Source organism: Trematomus bernacchii, unplaced genomic scaffold (genome assembly GCF_902827165.1).
Source record: "Trematomus bernacchii unplaced genomic scaffold, fTreBer1.1, whole genome shotgun sequence".
Classification (NCBI taxonomy): domain Eukaryota; kingdom Metazoa; phylum Chordata; class Actinopteri; order Perciformes; family Nototheniidae; genus Trematomus; species Trematomus bernacchii.
Window position 1 is genome coordinate 20,154,696 of NW_022987739.1, and position 16,356 is coordinate 20,171,051.

A 16,356-nucleotide genomic window follows, 5' to 3' on the forward strand; every position below is an offset into this window, starting at 1 on the left:
AGATCTCAACCTTTTTACACCCCGCTGCATCCATCCCCAGCTGTCCTTCTGCACTTCACATTCACGTTTCCATCTCTTCAACCACAACATCACTGAGCGCCGCTTCTCCACTTCACAGATGTGCTTGGGTTGTCCTTGGAGATTTCCCTGTGCAAACAAAGCTCTCTTCCCCCTCTGTCTCTCTCTGAATCCACCCCCTCTGCCTCTCGCTCTATCCAACTCTGCTGCTCTCTTCCCCCCGCCAATGAGCATGCCGTGTGTAGCTCCCACTCGCTGGCATCAGAAACACTAGATATCTTCGGTTCCGAGCTGCACAGATACATACAAAAACGCACCAGCATTGGCTAGACGAAGGCTGCGTTCTGCCAAACACACCTTGGGGATAGGCTGTGATAAATAAGAAGGGGAGAAAGAGTCCAGCATCTCTCGCACACACAAGACTCAAGGTAAAGGATCCATATTCATTTGTTAGATAACAAAGAGTTATGTAATTCTGCTCTAGACACAGAGCTCGTATGCATTATGTGGGTCTTTCCTAAAAGGTTCACAGGTTGATTATGATCTACTGCATTGAATAGAGCTTATGGTTACATCAATGAAAACATTGTTAATGGAATGATGACATCTATGTGGCTAATAAGGAAAACATTAATCAAACTATTGGAGTAGAGGAATACAAGCTGCATAAGAATGTTAACCAAAAATCCAGCTAATTTTAATGATGTTTGTGTACACTGGCTGCATGTCCACATGTCTACCTGAGTGATCTCTTTTCCACGCATGCTTTCTGTCCCATTTATTGTGAGACCTATAAGAAATCCGTTCAAACCCTCCCTCTGCCTTGATGCTGAAAGCTCCAAGGGCTTTTCAGTCTAGCAAATGTCAGTCATCACAGCAATCAAAGCTGGAGCTGGGCTTTGAAGCCTACACAAGTGCCACCTATGATTGAGGTACACCCAAACCCTTCCATAACATTCAGATGTTTGACTTTTGAACCTACCAACTCCTACTTACCCTACCTTTGTATGTCAACCATGTCATAGTAATCTATTGGACATTCAGAAAGGTTATTTAGCAGCAAACAACTATTTGCCATGTTAAGATGTTGCAGAGTAATTTTATCCAAAGCAGTAAATTAAGTGACCCTTCTGTGTGTTGTTATCAGAGCTTCTGTGCTTTATTTACGTATCTAATACCAATGCGTGCAGGAGTACCTGTTTGGCTAGTCATTGCTCTGAATTGCGCTAAATAGGCGGCCACCAATGATCACGCTATCCCGACCCACAACATTTCCGCAGAAGTGTAGCAGGCACCCTTTGGTTCACACAAGTTATCACTTTGCTCTGTCAGCACTGTTGCCATAGTTTGCAATGTAAGGAGGATGTGTTATACCTTTTGACAGAGCAAGACTAAGTTATCCTCCTGATTGCAGTGTTTGTTCTAAGCTAGCTGGCTACGTGAAATCGTTTTTTATTTTATGTGGTATCTTGATCTTCTCACCAATTCTCAAATAAGCCTTTCTCCCACAAAATGTCTTGTATTTTTATTTTTAAACATTTGCTATACCAATACATTACAACATGAGATTAATTAGCATGAGTTACCACAGACAGCTATTTTAGGCAAAGACAAATAACATATAGTGTACTTACAGTCCACTTTTGGACACACGTTCAACATGAACATGTTGTGTTGGTAGGAAAAGTTGTACCCATGTAAATAAATAAGTATTGCTGTATAAACAAGGCTTAAACATATTTGTATTATACATGTATATTCCAATTGGTTTAGAAAATTCTGCCATTTGTGTTTCACTGATTATCAAAATAATTTTTTTTTTCTCAATTGACTAAATTAGTTTATTTATTGTTGCAGCTCTATCGATAAATTATAATCCAGTGACATTGCTGTGCCAACCCAGTCTCACGGCCTTTCGTGTTATAGTCACGACATTTAATCTATTGGTTCGTGTTCACCAACACGATTTTCCCCTTTTTTTTGTGTCACACAGAACGATTTTAAAAGCAATGTATTTCTATATGGTAGTATGTTTCATGCCTGCACCACGTCTTTTTGTCCGGTCGGGTCTTGGAAGACCGGAAGCTGTGTGGTTCATAAAAACATTTTCTTACTCAATATCAAGCCACGATTATTGTTTTTATTTTAAATCGTATAATGTCTGACTTTTTTTGCCGTCCGTGAGGAAAATAAATGGGGCTCAGAGCCTCAGAATACTGAAATCTGTATTTTTTTAAATCTTTTTTTCCTTCTAATTTGTTATTCTTTTCTAAATAACACACTGTTATTTACTCAACAATAACACACAATTATCCTTGTTTTTATTGATTTGTTTAATTCTATAATATCGGGCTTTTTCGCCGTCCTTCAGGAACTGCAGTTCAAAATAAAGTCACCGGAAACAGACGTGCGATACACACCCACGGAACTGATTACCCAAGATCCTCAGCTATGGTTGAAGCTCGGTGATTGGATGTTCTAGCCGCAATGCACGTTGCGATATGAAATAACTATCAACAGAATTGCGTTGCCAGGCAACAGCTTGGGGTGAAAACAGTATTTCCGGTCTCGAAGTTTGCATAGTAATCTGCAGTACTCATCAACTAAAAACATCAGTTTAGCCTTGCTAATTACACAACATTGATTGGTTTAAATTGTGTACAATGCTTTTGTGTTTTCCCCCTTCGATTCGGAGAAACGAATAGTTTTTTCTGAGTTTAGGATGGCCGAAGACACTACACTACCCATAATCCTCAGCTATCGTTTGGGACTACAGTCCCTTTTCTTGACAAACCCCGTTATTAATCTTCAAGTTCTGTGATTGGATGTTGGAGTGGCAGTGTGCCAAGGTTACGCCGAGCGTTAGACAGCTCTATGAAATGGAATGAAATCATGGCAGACTATCCAAAACTGGACTCGAATGGGTCCAGCCCACCCCCCCCCCAGAACTACACATGCTGGCTATTGTGTTTCGCAACCTATGTTCGCAACATGTTCTATGGCACGTTTTAAAAGACGTTTTTGTTTTTCACACAATTAGAAGTTGCCAGTATTCAACTGTGTACACCCCTGGAGGTTTAGGGGGTAAGAAACACATTGGTGTTATCAAATTTAAAACATATAATTAATAAATGGGTAAAAATTGCTTGTGTCCATAATGGGCAGTATTAATATATACCCACACTGTAAAAAATGGCTGTGAAATCCACAGTTATTTACAGTGTTTGTGCACAGTAAATTACTGTATACTATTTTCGAGTATAATACCGTGTTTCCAACCAAAAATGTCAGTACCTCTGGAGTTACTTTAAAAATATCAGTAGTAACGTCCCAACTGTATACAATCTCAGTAACCAACAATGTTCTGTAGAAGATCACAGTAACCAACAATGTACTGTAGATAATCACAGTAACCAACAATGTACTGTATAAGATCACAGTAACCAACAATGTACTGTAGATAATCACAGTAACCAACAATGTACTGTAGATATTCACAATAACCAACAATGTACTGTAGATAATCACAGTAACCAACAATGTACTGTAGAAGATCACAGTAACCAAAAAAGAAAGAAACAACCGAAAAACCCAATTTCTAGAATAGCTAAAATATCTTAAATAAACCAACATATTTTTCTTAATAATCTTGATGCAGTGTAATTACTAGTTTGGCTATATTAGATATTTTATATACTTAGTAGATATATATTTTGAAGACCCTATGTCTTTGCAAACTGGAAGAACTACAACTGTGGTGCTGATTTGTACCAAGCTGCATAGCGTGGCTCTAGGGAATTGTAGTTTTTAAATATATTAGTGTTTTTCCTAAAATTGGAAGTTATAAATACTGAATTAAGAATACACTGAGGGTTTAAGGGGATGGTAAACACATGTTTGTAATCAGATTTTATATATCAAATTATGAAATGGGTCAAAATACATTTTAACCATATTTGACAGTGCCCCCTGTTTTGACTATACTCACATGATAGTTGAGGTCAAGAGCTCTCTATAACAGTATGTCCCATGTCTTATAAGCCTTCAAACATGCACCAAGGTCAGTATTTCAAAGCAGGAGCCATGTGGAATCTTCATACTGACATATGTTACTCTCCAGGTCAAGACCTTTACAACAACGTATTTGGTGTACCTCTATGGCAAAGTTTTCATTTTCTCATTTCATGGTCACAAGCCATCCCAGGCGTATAGTTTCAGAGAGCACTTTCAAGGCCCAATATATAGAAGCTTTTTTTTTGGTTTATTTGTTTTAGTTTTATGGAAATAGTGACCAAAATGACCTTCAGAGATTACAATACTACATAATCTGTTTCATTAGCCAATGCAAGCATACAAAGAATGTGTCTTGGCATTGCGCCTTAAAAACGCAACACAGAGAAAAAAGAATAGACAAAAGTAAGGTAATAATCATAATTTTTATTATTATTGTGGCGGCTCAATTCCCAGTCCAGTTTGAGTCGCCGAGAGGCTAAGCTTGGCTATAGGCTGTGACGCGTTTTCAAAGAGAAAGTCCACACCGAAGTAATATAGTCTGACAATATTTAATAAACAAAAACGAACGACAAACTATAGGGACAAAAACGGTCAACAGAAAAAATAGGCTTGTTTGAGATGAGCTGCGGCTCGCCTCGAAAGTAGACGAGAATAGCCGATTGCAGCCGGGGGAGGTCTCAAAAAGCTCGCCTGAAGTCAGACAGCTCGGAGTCGGCTTGACTCGGTTTGCGATGGCGGAAATTGCGTTGGCGTTCTTCATTGCAGATGAAGTGGATGCAGTAGAAATCCCACAATTATTATATCACTACTAGGGATGTAACGGTTCACAAACATTTCGGTTCAGTACGTACCTCGGTTTTTAGGTCACGGTTCGGTACGTTTTCGGTACAGCAGAAAAAATGATCACAAAACATAAAATAATTTTTTATTTTTTTTTATTATTATTAAACTGTGAATAATGTATTCACTCAAATAAATACAAAATATAATAAAATAAACATTAAGGTGCAGCATTTCGATGAACTGAAATAATCTGTATTTGAACTTTACTGTACTAGTACCTAAGCAGCCAGTTTGACATTATGATTTGCTTGTCATTGTATTTTCATGTTTCTTTACACCCTCTCGCTAGGGACAGAGGTAGCAGATACAGCCAGGTAGCGCTTTGCTAACATGGCAACATAAGGATATTTGGCGTTTGTAATAGCTTTGGCTCGGTCTGAACTTTTTGCGAGTGGTGGAGGCTTAAATGCTAGTGGGAGTTGGGTTTGCACTTCAGTCTTTTTTGTTTTGGTACCGGTGATATTCACGTTCGGGTGATGCCTTTTCAAATGAGTGTGCAAGTTTGATGTATTGCCAGCCGCGTAACCAATGTTAGTTGAACAATGCCGACAAACAGCTTTGGTTCGGTCCACCTGTCTTTGTCCGTCATCCTTGTACGTAACTGCGAAACCAAAAATGTTCCCAAACCGGAGACTTCAATGATGCTGGAGGATTTTCGAGCTCAACTTTATCTGCGTTCGCCACCACCAATGAGCGCTCAGCTCGATATACCAGCGAGTCGTTTCCCATCAAGCATTTCGCTTCTGTAGCTCGTGGAGAGAAACTGGGGGTGTTTCTCAATGTCGAGGACGCTTCCTTGGTAAGACATGTCTTCCGAGTCAGGTCCATCAGAGGCTAGGCAAGAATCCTTCCTGGCATTCGGAGAACAAAGAATGGAACAGGCTAGCAAGTGTGCAGGTGTGCGTCATATGAGAGCCTTACATTTTCCGCCAAAGATTTGGGGAATTGGTCCGTGCGCAAAGCATTGTGGGGATTTTAAGACCGCGGAGGATATAAATGTGCAGCCTCGAAATTTCCCGCAACGAAGGACGCCGGCCTCGGTAGGATTCCAAGCATCCTGGACATTGGAACAGTTCTACGGCGAGACTCCATGACGTAGCATCCTTGAAATAGTGGCTCTGGAGCAGCCTTCCTCGACATTGAGAAACTCAATGTCGAAGAAAGCTGCTGACCAATTGTCAGGGACCAAGCAGTAAGGCAACAGGACACAGGAGTGGTTTAAATAGACTGGGTTTTTTATTTACCCAAAAGTCCACAGAAAACATCATAAATCAATAAGTTCTAAAAACTAGACCTATAAAAGAGGTCAACGGAAAATGGCATCAACTTAACAGGTGTACAGTAAACTCAACAAACTGACCTTCTACAATGAAAAACCAAGGAACCTATATAGTGGCTTGGCCAAACCAAGTTGAAACCAAGGGATAATTAATAGTAACATAATACACAAAGGACATCCCCCCTTTAACATGGAAGCAGGTGGTTTGTCCCAATCTGTACCAATTGGCTCCTTACAGTATTTATGAGTCCTCAGTGCTCGGCCACGCCCTTTGCTGAACCAGGAAATAACCTCCCCCAATGGACATGGTAACTCAAGAGACAAAGAAAGTAATTAATACAAACTATTTTGTCGGTTAATTTATGTAACCGTAGCCAAAGTTTGACAGTCCGACGTACAGGGTCCATTCCTGCATTCATTTTGCATGTTAAAATTCACAGAAATCTTGCAAACATTAGATTTCAGTGTGGACATGCAGAATGCCCTACTGCAGCAGTTTTCAAAGTGTGAGGCGCACCTCCCCGGGGGGCGCCAGAGAGCTTCAGGGGAGGCACAGCGTGAGAAAAAAATACCAAGAAACAGTGAAATCTAGCTAGTTAACTTCAGCTAACTTTATGCGAGCGGCAACATGGATCGATTTTTAGTGAAGTTACCTAAAGTGAAAGAGGAGACAGCGTCTGGCAGAAAACGTCACTTGCACACTTTTGTCTGTCTGTGGAGACCGAGTTCCCCCCCATCGCCAAAAAGGCTGTAAAAGTGCTCATTCCCTTCACCTCCGCCTACCTGTGTGAGTGCGGGTTTTCCGCATTGACTTTGATCAAAAGCAAGTACCGGTCAAGCAGGGGCGGATCTACCGGGGTGGCATGGGGTGGCAACTGCCACCCTAAAAATAGCCTTGCCACCCCAGTTGGCAGCTTTGTTTTGAAATAAAAGTTGTGGCTCATCGGACATTTTGAGAGAAAATCCCTAATGTCCGAGTATAAGTGAATGCAGCACAAGACGCGAGCCTTGTAGCCCCTCCCCCGGCCCTGGGGCGAGCGAGGAAATGTGATTGGCGGCGATTTCATTTGAATGGGACAGCGCATTCGGACCCAAGTAGACGGAAGGAATGAGGTATTTGCGGTCTACAATGACAGAGAAGAGACTGTCAGGTTTGGCTGTACTCAGCATTGAATCAAAATGCACTAAAGCTTTAGATCTTAATAAGTTTGTGAGGCGTTTTGCTAAACAAGATGGTAATCGTCGCATTCAGCTGTTATATGCATGCCAACTTGATGCTCTGCTCACGGATGACTCGATGAGCATAAACAACTGTTAAGATGATGACCTTACGTGTGTAAATATATTTTTTTCTTTGCAGGGGTCTTCCCCCAAAAAACTGTTTTAAGTCCTGAGAAAGTCAAATAAGACGGTGTGTAAAACTACACTGCCCAGCCAAAAAAAAGTAACCACTTTGATTTAACTAGGCCAGTAGGTAAGGGCATTCCACTGGATAATAATACCCTTGCATTATAGGAACAACAATAACAATAATAATAATAATAATAATAATATCATAGTAGGGGCACGGCTGTTCTTATGTTCTCTGAGGGGAGGCTCAACTTCCCACACTTTGAAAACTCCTGCCATACTGTATTCAAAGTGTTTTAAAATATTGTGTATTATCTAAGAATAGTGATAATGTATTTGCCAAACAGTGCCTTTTGTTGTGTCTCGTCAAATGTGTTAGTTATGTTTATGTATTATGTCTGTCATTTCATGTTTAGTCAGGTTTTCATGTTTATTCACGTCATGTCAGGTCTGTCTATTTATTTCATTCATCTCTAGTTAAGTCCCCGTGTTTCATGTCGTGTCTCGTTTTCCATTTCCTGTTTTATTTTGTACTTACCTCTTGTCTCTCATTTCAGGCCCTGTTACTTCCTCCCTTTTCATCGTCAGCGTCTGCCCCGCCCCTGATTGTTTCCACCTGTTCCCACTCACCTCATGTTTAAATAGTTCTGTGTCCCTCCTTTCCTGTGTCAGTTCGTCTTGTTTGTTCCCACGTGTGGTCGTGCCAGGCCTCAGCAAAGAGAGGATCGTTTCCAGTCTTGTCAGGTTTTGTTATTTTGTTATTTTTGTAGACTTAATTTTATTTTAAGTTCTCTTTTTGTTAAGATTAGTTTTTTCCTCCTTGTGAGCGTTTTTTTTTGTTATTCCAGTACTTACTCTGTTAAGAGGGATTTTCTGTTCATTGACATTAAAAAGACAATTTTTGTTACATTCAAGACTATGTCTCTGGGTCGTGCATTTGTGTTCTCCAGTTTGTGTCGAGGTCGTGACACCTTTTCAACTACAGCACGTCTCTAAAATGGCTTGGCAGAAGAAATGGCTTCATATTTTTTGTGTTGATTTGTTATCGCCACTGTTTTAAAAATGCAAGCTCCATGTTTTTGGATATTAATATCCATTGTTTAATGGATGAAAACATTTAATAAGTGTAGGAATTGCAGCTGCTGGTCAGTTAAGCACAGTTTATAAGACATGGAAGATAATTGTACATGGGATATGCAATGGAAGACTACATTGGTAGCAGCCATGGTATGCTCACCCATTTAGTACAAGAAAATACATGTTCCTGATACCGTTCAACAATTAAGAATAAATTGTTAAAATGTATTGTTTGCTGTCTCCCTGCAGTTATTGGTGAGCTTTAAAATTGTGTCAAGAATTTCTGGTAATCTGTAAATTACCAGCATGACATGAAGTATACTATAATGAAGAAATTGTTTTACAGTTACAATACTGATACTGTAACTTAAAATTATAGCGTTAAAGTTTTTATTTTACAGTTGAAACACTATTACCATAAACAAATACAGTGCTTTTTAAATGGCAGTGTTTTATTTCATAGTTAAAATACTATTACCTTAAACAAAAATACAATGCTTGGAAATGACTGTTTTATTTTACAGCTATAACACTACTGCTGTAACAAATAAAGTAATTAAATATTACTGTGTTTCATTTTACAGTTTAAACACTATTACCGTAAACACAAATACAGTACTTGGAAGTTACTGTGTTTCATTTTACAGTTTAAACACTATTACTGTAAACACAAATACAGTACTTGGAAGTTACTGTGTTTCATTTTACAGCTATAATACTACTACTGTAATACAAAATAAAGTAAATGCTAATTACTGTGTTTCATTTTTACAGTTAAAACACTATTACCGGAAACACAAATACAGTACTTGGAAGTTACTGTGTTTCATTTTACACTGTTACTTATAATAAAAACGTGTAAATACTGTGATTACCTTTACAGTATGTAACTGGCAGCAATTGACAAGTTACTTACTGTAATTCATTTTGCAGTAAGTAACTTGTCAATTGCTGCCAGTTACATACTGTGAATTTCACGGTACGTTTCTTACAGTGACATGACAGCTCATTGTTATTTTGTAATTCTACTCCACTACAATTCAGAGGTTAACCTGGTATTTTTACTCCACTACATTTATTTTAGTTACTTTGTAGATTCTGATTAATGATGTGAAATATAAACAACCCTTAAATCAGACTTTAGTTACAGCTGAGTAAAATTCAGGGAAGGTGATTGTCAAGTGCCAACAATCAGGAGAGATATTTGAGAGTTGGTGCTTGAAAAGACTAAACATTTATCTGCAGATCCCTATAAAGCATATTCATTACTCGTTATTCTCTACTAATAGTTAATTAAAGACTGTATATAATGGCTATTTTGCACATCCCTTTCAAGATTTCAAGATTTTCTAAGGTTTATTGACATATCTTATGCAATGAGGAAAAACTTGGGTCGCAGGTTCCTCAACAGTGCATTACAAGACATCTATCAATATGTGTGTATACCTCCACCATTAAACTGTCATATTCTGCACATTTCTTATACTATCTACATACATCTTATAAGAGTATAATTAATATGCATAATATCAGTTAAAATAAGTGCTTCAACACAGTTAACATTGCAGGAAAGCAATATATTAGACGTTAAGTACTTTGTCAGGCTTAATATTTATCTGTAGATACCCCCAAAGCTTTTTTCTTATTCAAAAGAAGACCTTAACCTAAAGTATTCTTTAATGTTTAAATTCATTCATTTTTCTGTTTTGCACATCCTCCTATTAATATCTTTGTACATCCAGCACTAAACTGTTTTATTGTAGAGATCACTTACAGTATCTCCTTGATATGTTATATTCTATATTTCTATCATTGACCTTCTACGTTCCCCCTATTTTGTATGTACTCTTAATATTTTTTTCATCAAATATAACATATTCAACAACAAAAAATCAATAACGTGCTTTAACCACTAGGCGGTGCGGGTTAAAAAACTGTGAAGTTTAAAGTGTTAACACAACAAATTATACTTTTTATTATTAGTGTAGGACACTTATGTATGTATAACATCTGAAGATGTGTAGTTTTACTCATGTTTTCACATAATTTTACAGGATATTGCTATATTATTTGACATGTTTTACTTCTACACATTAATATCACAGACAGAAAGGTATATCCGTCATTTAATGGTAAGCTATTGAAATTCTGAATTCATAGATGTGTCGCCCATCACCCAAAACCCCTGACTATTCTCTCAACTCAGTATTTACATTCTTTAATTCAAAGAAAATCAATAATATCTTTAAAAACGACAAGTCCCTGTCTATCAGCTGTGCACCGCTACCTATCTACCTATTGGATCAAATATAAAAGTCTGCTGAATTAGTATTGATACTGCAAGGAGAAACAGAGAAATTGAAGATGTTGTTTAATTGCTGATATATTTATGATTCACGTCACATATTCAGTTTCGGTGGCAGTTCTTCCAGTTGGTCCAGAAGTCTTCTAATCAGGGCTCTATAAATAAAGAACTACGGCAGATGTGTAATATTTAATGCAGCCGAACCGTGTATTACAATGCCATTATGTGATGACTTCCAAAGAGAAAAGCAAGTACACTCGAAATAAAGTATTATTTTCTTTCTTTTTTTATAAATGTTTTCGGATTTAATATCGCATAAATACTATATCCCAACGTGCAATGCGGCTAAAACATCCAATCACCGAGCTTCAACCATAGCTGAGGATCTTGGGTAATCAGTTCAGTGGGTGTGTATCGCCTACGTCTGTTTCCGGTGACTTTATTTTTAAATTCAGTTCCTGACGGACTGCAAAAAAGCCCGATATTATAGAATTAAACAAATAAATAAAAACAAGGATAATTGTTTTTTATTGTTGAGTAAATAACAGTGTGCTATTTAGAAAAGAATAACAAATTAGAAGGAAAAAAAGATTGAAAAAATACAGATTTCAGTATTCTGAGGCTCTTAGCCCCATTCATTTTCCTCATGGACGGCAAAAAAAGTCAGACATTATACGATTCAAAATAAAAACAATAATCGTGGCTTGATATTGAGTAAGAAAATGTTTTTATGAACCACACAGCTTCTGGTCTTCCAAGACCCGACCGGACAAAAATACGTGGTGCAGGCACGAAACATACTACCAATAGAAATACATTGCTTTTAAAATCGTTCTGTGTGACACGAAAAAAAGGGGAAAATCGTGTTGGTGAACACGAATCAATAGATTAAATGTCGTGACTATAACACAAAATGCCGTGAGACTGGGTTGGCTGTGCATGTAAGCGAGCACGACTGTAGCTCAACAGCAAAAATCATACAGTATAACAACACTGTTTCAAATCTCAACCAGAAGTAAGATAAATAGTATGCCTCCTGCTGACTACAATGGATGGTTATACATTGTTAGCATAGGTCAAACATAAAGGACATGAATCATTTCTGTCTCTCATTCTCCTTATTCTAACACTGCTCCAAACAAGATATTCAGCAGGACCATACAAAAGGCCTGTCACATCAATGATGTTGTGATATGGCCCAAAGAGGATGGCAAGCTCTAATTTTAGCATAGTGTTCTCCAGAAGCTAAAGCAAGTCAGTGGTGCTCACCCCTGCACACATGTGCTTTTAATAGTCAAGTCCAGCCAGTGCCAGGCAGATTTACTTGAGTATAATCTGACAACGCTCTAAATCAAATGCTTGGTCAAAGTTTGGGAAGCATTGCTTGCCCTCCATTTACCACAAAACGTACTGAGTGCAGAATATGCTTTAAGCGCAGTCGGTTTGAGATTTGTCTGAGCTGAAGGCAAATATGCATACAGTTTTTTATACAGTATATTTAAATAGGCGCACAATGTTGTGACAGAAACCATGAAGAATGATTGGGTTAGTAAAGATGCTGTTCTAGCTCATATTGACAAACCCAACGTCATGCTGCCCTCAAGGCAACAAACAGAAACACTGCATTATACAGTACCAGTATCTTTACTTAACCCACTTTTGTATTGATTTTACAGTAGCAAAGGTTGTAGCAGATAGCACGAAGATAGCACGTGCTACTTTTTGTTTGGTACCACCTCCAAGAAAGTTCTAAGCAAGCAGAGTTTACACTTACTGGTGGAGTTAAATATGACATACAACTGATTGGACAGAGACAATCCTCACTTACATGATTTGTAAATAGCCAAGCTTACGTCAATAGCGATTGCAATATTTGTATTCACTCGACCCAAATGTTCTGGCTCTGCAAGACTACAGCGTGGAATTGACAAAGTGCAGACAATCCTTGATGAAAGGATTCAGCAAGTGTCCCTTTGAAAAAGATCTCCTGGCAATCACATGTGCCAATCAGCTTATCATGCCGCTTAAACTTACATTCTAAACATGTTGCAGCTGAGGAGTTTTGAGACAATTGTGCTAAAAGGCATGACAGAATGAATGCTATTGTGATCTGTTCATACTCAATTATCTGAACATGATCTGTGCATGCTTAATTTGTAATTGCTTAGTAACACATTTGCTCGGGCCGTAATATGCACCCCAACTCATGTACTGTCTTACTACCCAATGGTTTATTTGCAGTCATAGGTGGTTAGCAGGCTAGCCAACTAAGAAGCAAAGCTCTAAAGTAGCAAGTTAGCTTAAACATTATCTTCTGTATTAAACTAATCACAATTGGGAGAATCATGTGCAATCAGGAAATCGACTTACACTCAAAAGATTGTCAATCTTTGGATAGAGGTGTACAATATTTTAAATGAACACTGTACTAGTCTGTATTTTTTACAGATTCCACCGACACTCAGGCTACTTTTTTAATGACTGGTGCAAGCAACATTCGATAAAAAAAAATAAGGAGCATAAGTATGAAAAAATATCAGGCAATTGGTGAATCCAATACTGAGTTCTAACCTAATAAAAGCTTGTACATGTTTGTCAATGCAGGGACAGAACAAATGAGGCAAAAACACAACACCTGCAGTCAAGATTAACAAAAACCCAAATGAACACGAGAGCACCTCGGTTGGAGGGGAAAACATTCAGAACATAGTGATAATTTTATAGAGGATTGGCAATCTTTTCAGTGTTACAAAACAAGCTGCAGTGATATATAATGCACCATGTGCCTGCCAGGCTTGCACAGTACATTTCTATTCTTTAGGAGATTAAATTATAAGCTGGTAAAGCTCGTGAACAGGCAGCAGATTAGGTTGATACAAAATAAATAGATAGAGCAGGGCTTGCGTGGCAGGGAAGTGACATTCATTTTAACGTACATCATCGTACCATTCTGAGTAAAAAAAATAGATGAAAATAGTATCAGGGTTTTATGTGCTGAAAAGTCCCTGGGAAGCTTTATCCCAGATTGACCTATCAGACTGTTGGTGAGCAATGTGCTCAGGTGTCCTCACAGGAGGCCTCTGAGGAGAGAAGGACATCTGACTTTAATAGGACATGATGCATAACAGGGAACATGATTCACTTCAAAGTCTTCAGTCCAATATAGTGTTTCCTTGTATTTTGTCCCAAATATGTTAATTGAGGTGGATATAATTGAACAAACACATTCAAGCTTATACACATACCAATAGCTTATTATTCATTGACTTGTTATTATTGAGTGGTTTTGTCACATATTCTTACTTCTTATAATATATGAAAAAAATTGTTTATTTCATTAAAAAAAAGCAGTTATGAAACACAATTTCCCCCAGGATAAATAAAACATTTCTGATTCCTTTTACTTTTGGTTAAGGATAATACTTAACATTAAAAGCAGTTTCTAAATATACCACTACAGAACATATGATGAACAGTCAGCATTTTTTTCAGGGACACAAGTGGCCAGATGTCTGACACTCACCAGTAACAAAAGACAACACAGAGACAGCAATATAGTGAGCAGAATTTGCATCAAAATGACATTCTGCTTTATAAATCTCTTTATCCAGACGCCCTCTTAATCACCTGGTTATATCAATGCTGTTTTGTGTTTCACTTCTTGTTCTCAGTAAAAGGAACAGCGGAGGAGTGTAATTCTACTGATTGTGCCACGTCTGTTGGGTTCTATAACAATGTCAGACCTGCTGTATGTGTGTCTAATACTCACAGCTGTGGCTATAAATGGCACCACATTTATTCATCACAAGTACCTGCCATTGGTGCGGTGGTGACAACTCGATCATTATTACTGCGTATGCAAGAGATAATCAGTTATTCAGTTTGAAGTTGGGAAGTAGGCCATTTGTATTCATGTTATAATCATCCTCTACATCTTTTACCATAATCCTGCTGACAGAAAATAAACAATCTGACAAACAAACCGAGCAGAAAACCTAGCCTTCCTTAGTGGTGATATCAAATGATGTCTCCAATGTCAATAAAAAGAATGAGAACATTTACCTCATTAAATCATACATGTTTGTTTGGGAAATGCATTTTATGTGTACTGCGAACATCAATAACCACTGGCACAGGGAAAACACACACATATGTAATCTTATCCCTTTTCTATTGATGTGTCAGAAAAGATTCATCATTTTCCTTTTTACCAATGTTCACTATTATGTTTTGTCCTTGAATGTTCAACAACACGTAGGCACAAGGAGACGAGTCAAAGAAAAGCATAGCTGCAGGCCTTTCTGGATCAGTGTGGCAGCTAGCGGGTCTTTGGGCTATAGTGTGGTGTGATAGTTCTGTTCTGAAACCTAACTTAGCAGAACCGGCCATAGCAAGTGCTCAGAGGACAGAAATAAACCCGAAATCAGCCACGATTCCTCCTTCTGTTGTTTCTAAAGGTGGTAACACGTCAGATGGTCTGACATTCTGTGGGGACTCGGGCTGCCGAGCTCGGGGCAGTGTGCACAAAAATACACACATGCAAAAACACACAAGTGCAAGACCAAAGTTGTGCTCTTATGACTCAGGTCAATTCTGACAGCTTGGCTGCAGAGAGAAAGCCTGGAACTGCCAAGACTGAACTGCTCTGCAGTCACCCTTGATAACTTGTCATCTGAGTCACAGCGCATCCTAACTAGCCTGACAACAAGCTAAAACTGTGTCTTGGAATGAATGTGCAGTGAAAGCTAGATTTTGGATGTGATGACTTCTTGAAACATTTGAGAACCTATTAAATAACAAATAAAAAAATCTGTTCAGTGTAACGTATTATTCGCTTCAATCTTTTTTGCTATGTATGCCTTACGGTTCCAAAAAACAGGATAGCAAAAACCAAAAACTCAAGGTTTTCAAAACCGTAGTCTGAAAATGCATGTCATCATGTTGGCTACATTGACTTCTTACTCTATACTCTCTATAACTTGAAAGCTTTTATTGACTGTAGCACTGGATGCTATAAGATATGTGTATATGCAAATGTTGTGATTTTTCTACCACTGCCAACATGTTTTTAAATGACTATTATTAGCCCCGGGGAAACTGATGATCCTCTTAGGCCGATGTAGTTAATTTGTTGTGACCCCCACAAAAAGGCTGTGCAGTGTCATACAGGCAAATCAACAGACACAGCTCTGTGGTTCTGCAGAGATGAGACAAGCAAATAATTATGTTCAATGTGTGAAGAAGTCGGGAGGGGGGGTTGACAGTGAGTTAATTAATTAACACGTGCATGAATTAGAATTGATAAAAGGATCTGTTGCTGAGACTGCTGCTTATAAGTGAGGCTGTGGAGGAAAGTTGGATTGTGAGGAACAAGAAGTGGACATTTTAGACAGAACACTTGTAAACTATTAAATGAAACCTAAAGACCTATTGGCTGTATAGCCGAAAGTTAGAAGAAAAGATTGATACC

At 38.2% G+C, this 16,356-nt stretch overlaps 1 protein-coding gene across 1 annotated transcript in view; it reads left to right on the forward strand.

The window, feature by feature from the left end:
* Positions 1-252: 252 nt before the first annotated feature.
* LOC117495256 (regulator of G-protein signaling 8-like) overlaps positions 253-16,356 on the forward strand; it is a 39,162-nt gene continuing 23,058 nt past the window's right edge. Inside the window, exon 1 of the mRNA XM_034146406.1 lies at positions 253-446. The gene's annotated coding sequence lies outside the window, so the exon portion shown is untranslated. The remainder of the gene's footprint in view (positions 447-16,356) is intronic.